General features: G+C 36.5%; 1 long non-coding RNA gene across 1 annotated transcript; it reads right to left on the bottom strand.

The window, feature by feature from the left end:
* Positions 1 to 4297: 4297 nt before the first annotated feature.
* Positions 4298 to 12016, bottom strand: LOC145781685 (uncharacterized). Its single transcript, XR_014290777.1, has 4 exons — positions 11990 to 12016; positions 10793 to 10853; positions 6864 to 6933; positions 4298 to 4436 (listed from the first exon to the last, which is right to left on the bottom strand). It is a non-coding gene; the product is annotated as an uncharacterized LOC145781685 (long non-coding RNA).
* Between the last annotated feature and the right edge of the window lie 107 nt (positions 12017 to 12123).

Raw genomic sequence — 12123 nt, 5'->3', positions numbered from 1 at the left:
AACATGAATGAATGAATGAAGGTAACAACGACACATTTACATTTGGTTTTCATTCCTCCATCTCATTGCTTCCCATGCTTCTTCAGTGAAATGATGACTGCGAAAATACTTGTCATTACTTTTTTTAAATGACAGAAATATTTTAGCATATGTGGTGATGCTGGATTAATGTTAAAATATTCTATTTCATGTAAACTGTGAACCTTTTTTCAAAAAATATGCCTGCAAGCTGCAATAACTCTTTTTGTATTAAAGTTACTTTAAACTGGTCGCAGTTTATTAATAGACTACGTTCTTGAATAGAATAAAAAAATCTTTGAAACTAATGCTACTAAAAATGTGGTTCATTTTGGTTTCACTTGTTTTGTTTTGCCCCAAGTAGCCTAATACCAGTTTTTGAGGTCGGCTTTATTTTGTTGTACCTGGCCACGGTTGCATGCAAATACCGCCCAAACGGATCTGTTGACTAAGCGGTAAAGAATGCCACCCGTTTTAGCATCGGTCTTAACCACCAACGGTCAATAAACCACAGTAATTATGTCTGAAATTGTACGCACCGAGCAATTTTCTTTATAAAACGCATTGCTTTTCGTAAAATAAACATTAAAAAACTAGAAAGCCTGTCCCAATACTTGTTGACGTCATTATGCTTAGATCACCTGAGACTCTGCTGGCTTACTGTTAAAGTAAACAAAAAGTCAGTTATTTGGAATTGCTTTGTATTTGAACAGTAAATAGTTATAAAACGGTAAACCAATGCGTTATACGATGTTTTTTTTAAGAAAATGAATTTTGTTGTCTCATTCGGCACAGGAAATTACGTTAAGTAGCAGAAAGCATTGTTTGCTTGATGCATCTTTTCTGTCACTAAACTGAGGTATTTCTAAAAGTTTTCATCTTCGGTTTCTGTTTTGCATCCAAATACTGAACATTTGCGTTCTGTTTACATTTGCGCTTGTGAAGCTGACTCATTTCGTGACGTAAAGTTACCAAATTGCGATACGTTGTTGTGATCAAACATTTGTCTTCTTTTAAAACTCAATGCCTTCGTTTCAGTTTGCCATGACAAGTTTGTCGGATTCATTGAATTCCCAGGGTTTTGTCAAACAAGGTGGCTTCAAAACGTTTGTATATTTTTAACTTACTTTGCCTATTTTTGACGTAAAACATCGTAAATTTTGAGTGGTGAAAGGACAAACCTTCGACCCAAAGGTTGAAACGACCACAATGAGATTTTGTTTGTTTTGTATGTTATTATGGCTAATTGCAACACAAGCAAAAATATGTCGCTTAGATTACCAGTAACTTCTGCAATTCTTGAAACTTTCGTTTATCTTCGTGGGCTAGATGTCATGTCGTTTTTCATGTGGTTGATGTTTCCACAAGATATTTACATTTAGTTTTCATTGCCTTCTATTTTGACACAGAATCATCATGACTGGCATTTCATATTGGGGCATGCTTTTTTACTATGCTCCAATAAAGGTTTTATCTCATTCAAATTTGAAAAAACATGCCTGATGGAAATTAGTTTCCAAGCATGTTAAACAAAATCAGAACTGAAAACTTTGCTTGTTCATCACGATTATTGCCAATAAAGTTTTAAAGTCATCTGTTTGGTAAAAACACTTTTGAGAAAAAATGTGACGCAACAGGATTTATTTCCGTTTCTTTCTAATCCTACGTCATCCTTTGGCGACAATTGAACACTCGCCACAGTGGATAATTACTGCTTGTTACTAAGTAACAATACAAATCATTAAGCATCACTACCTGCGGCACCTTATGTGATGTTTTGAACGACATACTGCCAGACATCTTTCACAGAAACTTGGTCAGAAACCGCCGCATATCTAATAGAATTTATTGGTTTTTAAAGATTCACCGAGACGTTACCTTAATGTCGCATACATGCCATTTATCTATAACAGTCTTCACATACTTTTACCAGTTGCTTCATCTTCTTGTTCTACTAACGTTACTTTGAAAATGCGAAGAATTGTCATCTTTTGTCATTGGTGCAATTTTATTGTTGCGAAGGAAGTGTTTTGTTTTTTCTGCTAATAATGAATAAATATTTGATGACTATAAATCCACGAAAGGCTTTGATCACATTAATAATGGAATTGATACAAATGGTGGGAAACCTATAAAAATCTATTTTCGAGTCGTAAAATCGTCGTCCTGAATTAGAAAGCATAAATAAACCAACCCTAACCATACCCAATCTATCATTTACAATATGGGAGTTGTTTGAAGTAGGAGGTGGATCAAAAATCGGAGTTACGATCTTTGGACAGAAGAAGTAATTTTATTAAATTTAACTCGTTATCCGTCACGTTTTATATTAAACCATTAAAGAAATATATGATCAGTACAATTGCATGATGGACTGATAGCCTATCGGTGTCGATCAAAGGTTTACTGGCCTCTCAGTTGGTCACTTTGATGACTCTCAATTGATTTCAAGGCATCACAGACTTTGTTTTGATTTTCCTGTTATTCATTTCTTAAAGATGACATTTCTTAATCCTTACTTCCTAATAAAAATGCTTTAGTGTAACACATCATAAGTTCGATTTTACACTCAATAAATTATTTGCCACTTAAATAGTACGATACGTTCTTTCATTTCTTCTGATTTCGTATTAAAGCTAAGCTTTAATAAATAAATGACGCTAATTTCTATGCGTGCCACTAAAAAGCCGACATGAAGTCAAATTACTGGTTAGTAGTATTTTGAGCATAATCAGTGAAGAAACAAACAACTTTATATGTTTGTGCTTTTTCTTTCTATATTTTTTTTTGAGAACACCGCAATTACCGTTAAAAAGTAAATAGGCCTAATCCTGATGGATACCGGTATTCAAACTTTTCCGTTACCAATTGTAGATTTTAACAGATTTTTGAGATAAATAAAATGATGATCTGTTTTCCGTGTGAAATTTGTGCTTTGATTTTCGATAAATTAAGGCCACTAATTTGTTATTATTGTTATAAGTTAAGGCAAAAATTATTATACGATGCTACTCATCACTACGGCATCTATTGCTCAAATACGGTGACATTGCTAAGAAAAATAAATCCAAACTTAACCGACGATTTCCTTGCCGTGAAGTGAATCTTATTCGAGCGAAAAATTCCTATTGTTTTCTCCTTTACTAACATTGACACGACAGTTGTATTTTGGTATCAGACAGTGATCGTCGTTATCATCATTTGGTCCTTTGCGGGCAAGGATCTGTTCATTTACCTCACCGGTCTGTCGATAGTCTGGTTGCACTGAATGGCCGCTAAAAATGAGGTAGTCTTTGACATCGTTTACAAGCCCCGATAGCTCAGTGGTTACGCGCCCGGCTCAAGATCAGGCGGCACTGGTTCGACTCTCGGGGTGTGCGCTTGAGCAACGCATTTCAGGACTGCTCTCCATTCAGCGGCACCTAGTGAATGGATTAATTCCCTGACAAAACCACTTTAACAATCGGAAAACTTCGCTCTGCCAATCTCGGTAACCGGCCTTGCGTCAAGAGCCTCTACAAGTATGCGAAACTACCAGGAATAACCGATCAAGGCTTTGTCAGTCCGAGGATAAAGATTCAAAACCAAAAACCAACCAAACCAAGGCAGACACAAAACTTCTTACCAGGTATATTTTTAAAAGTAAAGGGCTTGCCATGTCTCTTGTCTTCCTTGAAAACAGATCTCTGCCCAAACGTAGGCCTGTAACGTGGCAGGCCAGCTATAAAATCTAAGCAGCAATAATGCTTTGTCTTACCTTAAACTGTTCAAAATACTTGATAGCCCACTAAATAATCTTCGAAAGTTTTTGCAATAAATTGTAATTTAAAATCATCTTAGTTTATTTTACAAACATTGTGAGAAAGGATGTCAACTTTAAACTCTTGCACACTGAATTTAGTTTGTAGATTGAAACGCATGAGCCAGCACGTGTAAAAGCTATTTTGAAGCGGTGATATTTGGGTTACAACAGGCAGGTAAACAATGCGAAATATGTCGGTTATGCATCAAAATACCACGTGTGGCCGTGAACCGAACTAAAATGCTTTACACGTATCTTTTGGAAAACACTTTTGAAAGTAGGTAGCCTGTGTGGACTTAGGAGGCAACAAAAATGCTAATTGGTTGCTGCAGCATGGTTGAAAACGACAAACACTACAAAAACGACAAATGAAAAGTGATTTCCAGGCTACTTTTTCTGCCACAATGACATTCTCTTCTTTGCTGCTTTTTTGTCTTCTAACTATTGAGTTGGACCAAAAATTCTTGTCAGACAACTCTAGGACCGACTCTGAACCAAACTTACAAAACTTCCAAGACCTTTTCCCAGGTGAAAACGCGTGTTTTTTTGATGAACGGCTAACGGCTTGGTATCATAATTATAGTCACTTCGACTATACATATAGTCCCTTTCAAGCCTATAAAAGAAAAAAATTATGATATGTTTTATAAGAAAACACTAGAGAAACATAGTAGTAACTAGTATAACATCAAAAATATTGTTTAATCTAAAGTCTAAACATTGAAAGACTGCCTATCCTGCTCACATACAGAATGACTACACACATTACTGTACACAACACAACGATCAAGTAGAGAATTAAGTTCAGAGGAGAAGTATCCTGAGTCCTGACGCTGACAGATTGCGCAAGATGGATTAAAGCACAAAACAAGATAATTGCACAAAACAAACGTAACAACGATTGAAACACACACGTGACAATTTAATCAAAGACGGTTGAGAGAAGAGGCTCCGTCGGTTTACTTAGGGTCTTAGGCTATATAGGCTATACTTCATAATTTTTGTTGTCCTCCTGCGAATTGATTGGCTTCCTTGACATGACGGTTTGGCTACGAAGTTGTTTTAGAAATACCAAAAAAAAGCAATTTAATACAGATTACAGAAAGTGCTTGGTTTTTTTGGAATTTACCAAACTACATCCCCTATCAACATTCGGTTTTTCGAATAAGTTCTGTGCAATTTGTGTGTAAAAATTTGAGGCATTTTTATAATCGGCTTTGTCGATTACTTTGTTATTTTAATCTTCTTTAAAATCTTTCCTATAATTGCAAACAACATCCCATTTCGAGATTGAGTTTATACTCTTATAGAATCTCTATCTTTGTGATTTAAATCTAAGAAAGGCTACGTCATAAAACGGAAGCAAGAGAAGAGGAAGAGGCAAGTTTTATTTTATAAATGTTCACATCGCATCGTTTCATTAACGTACTGCTATTTTGCATTCATCAAATGCTGGCATTTGCACAACAATCTAACCTCTTAGTGTTATTTATTAAGTAAGAATCGATTTCGCTATAGTACTAGCAATGAAAAAGAAAGTATTAACTACAATAAATGATACATTAGTGCGCCAAACAAAAGAAAAGATAGCAAATACTTTAAAATGGGTGTAAATAGTTGTTTGGGTAGTAACATGGTAATAAGGTAGGCTACCGCTAAACGACTACAAAGTGCCAGGTCATCAATCCCTCCAAAAAAAACTGCCACTTATTTTGAAATTTTGTATAAATACGGAATCTACAGCAAGCGTTTAAAAGGAGTTAAACGATTTTAAAAGTGTTTAATAATGTTCGATTTTTCACAAGCTACTTCATTACATTTTTTGTTGATGAACACATGAAATACCACTTACAGTTAAAAGTTACCAAAATAGTATAGTAAATATTTCTATTTTCTATAAATTTTCACAACAAACTCTTTTAAAAATAATCCATGTAAGCTCAAAAAAAAGTCAGAGGTAAGTTTTCAAGACATAAAATCGATGATGCAGTGCAAATTATTTGCAATTCATTAAAAACTTTTGTATCGCTTTTAGTTTGTTTTCACCCAACACAACGGGGTATGTGAGTTAATCCTTGCTGCAAGACAACACTCTTTCTATTCAGAAAGTCATTATCTTTTGTATATAAACGTTTACTTAATAACCAAACAGGTGTGACAGAGACATAGCACACAGCTCAACTTCAATATCGTGCAAACACAATAATATAAGAGCACAGTGTTTGTTTTAAAACGGTAGTTGTTTATTCATTATAACTTTATACTGGACACTGGTGCCCAATATTATGCTCTAACTTGTTGAGTTCAAAAACTTGGCGGTGATTAATGAGCATGCAATGGGTGCTTTGCACTTGATTTTAAAAAACATTTGATGAAACAATGCAGTGTCACTGCTGCTGGTAGCAGTGGCGTAGCTAGGGAATGTGCCGCCCAGGGGCGGATTCAGATTTTGCCGCCCCTTCAAGAAAAAGCATGTGAAAACAGGGCCGGATTTAAGAGGGCAGAGGGTGCAGGTCCCCCGGACCCCCGACTTTTAAAGGCCCCCCCTTATGTGGAAAAAATGTGATTTTGTGTTATATTTTTTCTTTCAGCCTTTGTAGTCTCTGCAAAATGCTGTGCAGTGCTGGATTAATGCTACTGTAGACGTCGAGATGGCTTTTCGCGCCGTAGGCGCGAAAAAATTTTTTGCTCGGGAGCCCCCGATCTAAAAGTGTCCCGGGCCCCCCATCAGCTAAATCCGGCCCTGTGTGAAAATGAAATGCGTTTTTTTATCAGATTATAATCAAAATCAAAAATCGTAGTCTGAAAGTGCCGCCCCTCCCCCCCTAGCTACGCCACTGGCTGGTAAGATACAAAATGTTTTGCTTGTCAATCGAACATTTTGAGTGAGACATTCAAAGTATATTTATGTTATAACTGGATAAGATTCTATTTGAATAAGTGTTGCCTCTGATGATTGCACCTAGCATGAAACTTTAGGTATCGCATGACTTAGTCTTAGCCAGTTTATATTTTTTGTAATTATTTTATAACAAACGTGTACCTGATGGACTTTTGTTGCCTGTGACATCGCGTTGACAACTTGATAAGCTTCTCAGATTTTACTTCAACATCTGAAAACAAATGCATAGAAATTTTTACTGGCCTCTAGATTCTTAATTGCTTTAAGGTTTGTTTGTTAACTGCGTCTTGCAACAGTAACTTGTACAGAGTGCTTTTTTATTTATTGTCATTTAGGCAGCGCGGGCATAAACTCTGGTTACCAAGTCAGACCATAATCTCAAACGAGAATGTTTGGTGATTTATTGAACACTGCGTTGTACTTGTCTGCCTTGGCGAATGTTTACTAATCGACAAATGCGTTTTAACCTAAGGCGTCTGGGATTAATGGATTTTCTAAGCTGTGTTGAATTGTACTGCGGATTACACTTCACACCGACAATGTCAATGAGACTTCCACCTATTTCTAATCATGTCTAGTCTTTACTTATGGAGCAGTTTCTCCTTGAAGAAATGTCGGATATGTAAATTATGTGACTCTTTAGGTGCAAGATAAACGGCAATAATTAAAGCAGTTTTTCAAAAAGCAAGTCATAATTGGTTGCAATTTACAGGCAGCAGATAAATCAGCAAATAACTTTTCCAGAGATTTTCTAAAAGTTCCAAGCTTTTCAATTACTGTATGTGTCTTTTTCAATCAAGCATTTACTTAGTTGTAGACCTACAGCTACAGTTTACCTAGAGCTATATGAGGAGATACAGCAAAGAGCAGGCAACAATGCTAGCTAAATTTAACGATAATACGCTGTGGACATTTTCATATACGGTAAGTTTGCAAAAAATCAGCACCGCAAGTGCAAATGTCATGCTGAGGATTCAATATAATCCGGGCTAAGTTGTAGGCAGTTTTGTCATTTTTTGTGCGTTTTGCACCACAACCAGTAGAGTCAGGGGTGGGCAACCTTTTTAACACAAGGGCCGGTTAGGAAAATGTAATGCTTACAGGAGGGCCGCACATCAAATAAATACTAATTCATACTTTCAGCAATGGAGTTTATCTTATTGAAATTTTGTACAAGAATGTCATCCTCCTGCAGTGAATTCAATTCAAGCTGAATTTCTACAGGCGCAAAACTTATTTTACAGGTACAGGGGAGTGAAAAGACAGTCATATCACTTTTTTAGCTTCGAAATTGTGAGAATCGAGATGAAAATAGCCTTAATTTAAATAGCCTTATTTGGGAAAAAATAACTGGAAGAAGATGAAGGGCCGCACAAAAAACTGGAAAAGGGCCGCATGCGGCCCGCACGTTGCCCACCCCTGAGTAGAGAAAGTTTCACATAAATAATATATTCTTGGACGGAGTTTATATTTTCGGTTAATCTTGTGCTCATCGCGCTCACAATTATCTTGCTTCTTCTTTGTATACGTGCTTATCCCATCAGGGGTCGCTGTGGTAGTTTTTAACCTTCATCCATGTTGGTCATGGACAGGCACTTGTTCGTTTATCATGTCAAGGGTCACCATGTAATTGCGAACACAATCTTGCAATCTTCTTTAGGTTCTTTCATGTTACCTCCCGCAATCAAACACTTTTAGGTTGTAAGTTTGTTTTATTAGATGATCCTCTTCCTTTTTATAAAGGTCTCTTGCATCCTATACTCTGGTTAACACTATCATTCAGCTTCGAAGTTATCTTCATCATTGACAATATTCCCCATCAATGTTTATTTGAAGTCAGTCATGGATATAGCTTAGTCTTGTTTCACAGTAAAGACTGTTTTATTTTTTGTCTCTTTATTGTCGTCGTCGTCGTGTGAGCCTCTGGGGCCGAGGGTCTATCCTTTTACCACCCCAGATTTACGATGTTCCCGGACTACACTGAAAGGCTACTATGAGAGCAGCCAGTCCTTGGTTTCATCATCCATGACGCGCTGACCTTCCACTCCGTTAGGTGGCTTGAAGATGGTACAGTCATTGACGATGTGGTCTGCGGTCTGTTCCTCGGCACCACATTCACAGGAGGAGGAAGAGGCCATTTCTCATTGGTGCATGGTTGAGCGGATAATCCCGACCCCGTACGAAGACGTTGAGGCGCACCCATGCCTGTCTTTGTAGTGTCAGGCCGATGTTGTGTGTGTCGGCGTCGGAGATGAACGAATGGAGTATGGTGGTACTTGACTTCCATTCAGAATTCCATTTATGGTCCGCCCAAGTAGCCGAAGAGATGTCTCGCTCAACAGCTTCGCTGATCAGAAGTTGAACAGAACGCACATCTTGTCCCTGAATTAACTTGTACGTTGTCGCAAGTTCTACCTTCAACAGGATGGAGAACAGCCGCAATGACACACCAGATTCAACAAATCACTGTTTTTGCATTGATGGCTCACATAAGAATACATTTTTCCCTTGTTGGAATTTTTTTACCACGTTTTTTTGTAGTCACTCTCAATTCCTTTAACGTTAAACTGGGCAGTATTTTACAGCAACAGAGAAATAGGAGATTTTTATCGCTTAAATATAGCGAGAATTGTAGACTATGCTGCTCATTAAATTTTTGCTTGGCTTAATTTAAAGTATTGTTTATGGCAAAACAAAAACAAGCCATACTAAAGTGGCCATATGAGCTATAATAGATTGTTACCTTATAAGGCAGGTACAAAACAGCATTCTGGCAAATTGTTATGACAACAAATATATAAAGCTTTAGTAGCACAACACGATTTAACATTATTTTCCTCTGATATACACAAAAACTTCCTGAGTTGTTTTTGTGTGTGACTGAATAAAATACTGCCTAATTCTATTGTTTAAGCGTATGTGCATCTCTGTTTTTTTGCTTTAATTTTGTTGTTTGGGTTTGTGGTTATGTGGCGGTTACAGACTGTACCTGATTATGGAAACAACTATTCAACATTAACATTCATACACATTTTACAACCTTCAAGGAGTATCACCCTTTTATTGAAGTGCTGATGTACTATTTTTTGTAGATTGGTAGGCTACTACGTTTTCGTTCCAAGACACGTCAGTGAAGGAAAACAAAACGATATGACATTTGTTGCAGATTCATATGTCTGTGGTACAACAAATCAAACTCTCTATGATCAGTAGAAGCCAGAAAAAATGTTTTATTTTTCAACCTACTGTTTTAGCAATGGTATTCATATGTGTACTTGGACTGCATTCCGTATGTGTAGTAGAAGTGTAGAACAAACCTTAATAAAATCTCTTATGAAGCGTTTTAATCTCACTTTCTCTTCACTATTTCATATGCTACTTCTGAAAAATTAACAGTTGACCTGCGAAACATGCCTTGCGTTTATCATTTTTTACGAATGAGTTAGTTTCTTGACTGATTAACCAAGGTAATATAAAACGATGTTCAAACACATCCACCAGGTCATGACTAGTATATTGTGTCGGAATTTCAAAGCTACACGCCGCTATGGCTGAGAAAGCATGTAAAAATGGTACATTTTTTATTCTCTACTCTATACAGAGCTCAAATCGGGTTTGTATCTTGAAAGATTAGGAGGCCGTTAAAACGACAACATATAGCTAAATTCGAGGCTTAGTTTCAATTGTAAACAACTGTATCAAATGTAAACATCATTTAACGTTTCAAAACTCTCAATTTTGCTTTTTACGCTGTCAGCCATGAAAAGGAAAAAGGTGCTAGGGAAAAAGGAGACATAACTGTTGGTTATTGCAGAAGTCAAATCAAAGCAGGTACAGTTCTACGCGTTGGCGCAGGTGACACCTATATCTATATAAGTTGAATGGACAGATAACAGCTAATTTATGCTTTGGCTGGCCTAAGCGTCGTTTCAATTCTTTGTCCGCATACTTATGTGTCATGTGTGTGACAAAACCAGTTGTTAGAAAAAGAAATTGTGGTTAGTCATTTTACATCCACGGTAACATGCATTTAGTCAACGGAAAAAGTATTATTAATAACGTTGAATTACCGTTGCAAGAATTTCGAGTCCATTTCTTGATACCGAATAGTTGGTTGTTGTCTGACCAACTCTTGAAAGGTTGCCTTCTGTGTTCTTATAAAGATGGTGATGGAACAGGTAGCCTGCTCTGTTTGTTGTCCAGTTTCAACTACTACGCCTGTAAGCATATTTACAAGCAGGAGCAAACAATTAAATTTCTTTCCTTTCTCTTATTTCCATCGTATGAACTCGGAATAAAACTTTCCTATATGAAATTGTAAAATACTACGTCAGATAAACGTAATATAGAGTTGAAATAATAAATTCGAAGTTCGTTATTTTGTTCAAGTAATAAATTTTCCTATCTTGATCGTTTCACTGTTACCAACTGTGTTGCAAAATTACTTCATAGGTTAAGAACTATGATTTCTTTCAGCAATAAAAATTATTAGCATACTTTTCAAGTTGTGGAACTTGGAACTGAGAGACAAAACTAGAATATTTACCCAAGCGCGACTTTTGTAACACGTGGCTAGAATTAGGAATCAAGACAGAAGTGTGTTGCACGAATCTGCTGCTATATTACCTTGAAATAACTTAAAAACTGACTAAATTTAAGCAAATATGGTAATATCCAAAATGGATCCGTTCATAGGAAAGTTTTAAAAATTGAACATGAGTGAAAGTTACACAAAATTTTAAACATTATTTTGTAAAATTGCTGAATGGCACAGTTCTTGATCGAACACAGCATGATGTCGTGAGAAAGCTATAACATCTGACAAGTGTCAATTTTCGCAACGGTAATTGCTGGGTCCGAATAATTAAATTGCTTTTGAGGTAAACTGTGTGTCGCCTGAACTGAGTTGAAATAACAATTCGAGAAAAACGCTGTTGGTTTAAAATGTCGCTGCTGCGGAAAGTAGAAGTCAGACGTAGCCAGTTCAGTTACGGATTTGTTTGTTTTTTGTGGTTTTGCACAATACAAAACTCTAGTACTGTACTAAGAGTGTTGTGTATTTTCAACTACAGAATTCAATGTTATATGATCAGCCTAAAAAAACTTAGAAATAGCAGATGTTTCAATTTTTTTTTTCAGCTATAACAAGTAGAGGTTTATATCGGTTCTTGTGCACATAAAACATGTCTCCTTTTTACATTCCACATGGAAAAGTCGCTTTTGTTACATCGTTTCAACGTCGCTAGAAACTATGAAAAAACTGCTACTTTTGCTAGCTTCTGGCTGGGTAGCATTTTTGTTCCTTCAAGCGATGTTATTGCTGCTAAACCTTCAATAAACACAACGACTTAAATTTGCCATGAATGTAGTCATTAACACCATGAGAGGAGAAGGAAGACCA

The sequence above is a fragment of the Aplidium turbinatum genome, chromosome 13, assembly GCF_918807975.1.
Source record: "Aplidium turbinatum chromosome 13, kaAplTurb1.1, whole genome shotgun sequence".
Classification (NCBI taxonomy): domain Eukaryota; kingdom Metazoa; phylum Chordata; class Ascidiacea; order Aplousobranchia; family Polyclinidae; genus Aplidium; species Aplidium turbinatum.
This window is presented reverse-complemented; position numbering and strand designations above follow the sequence as displayed.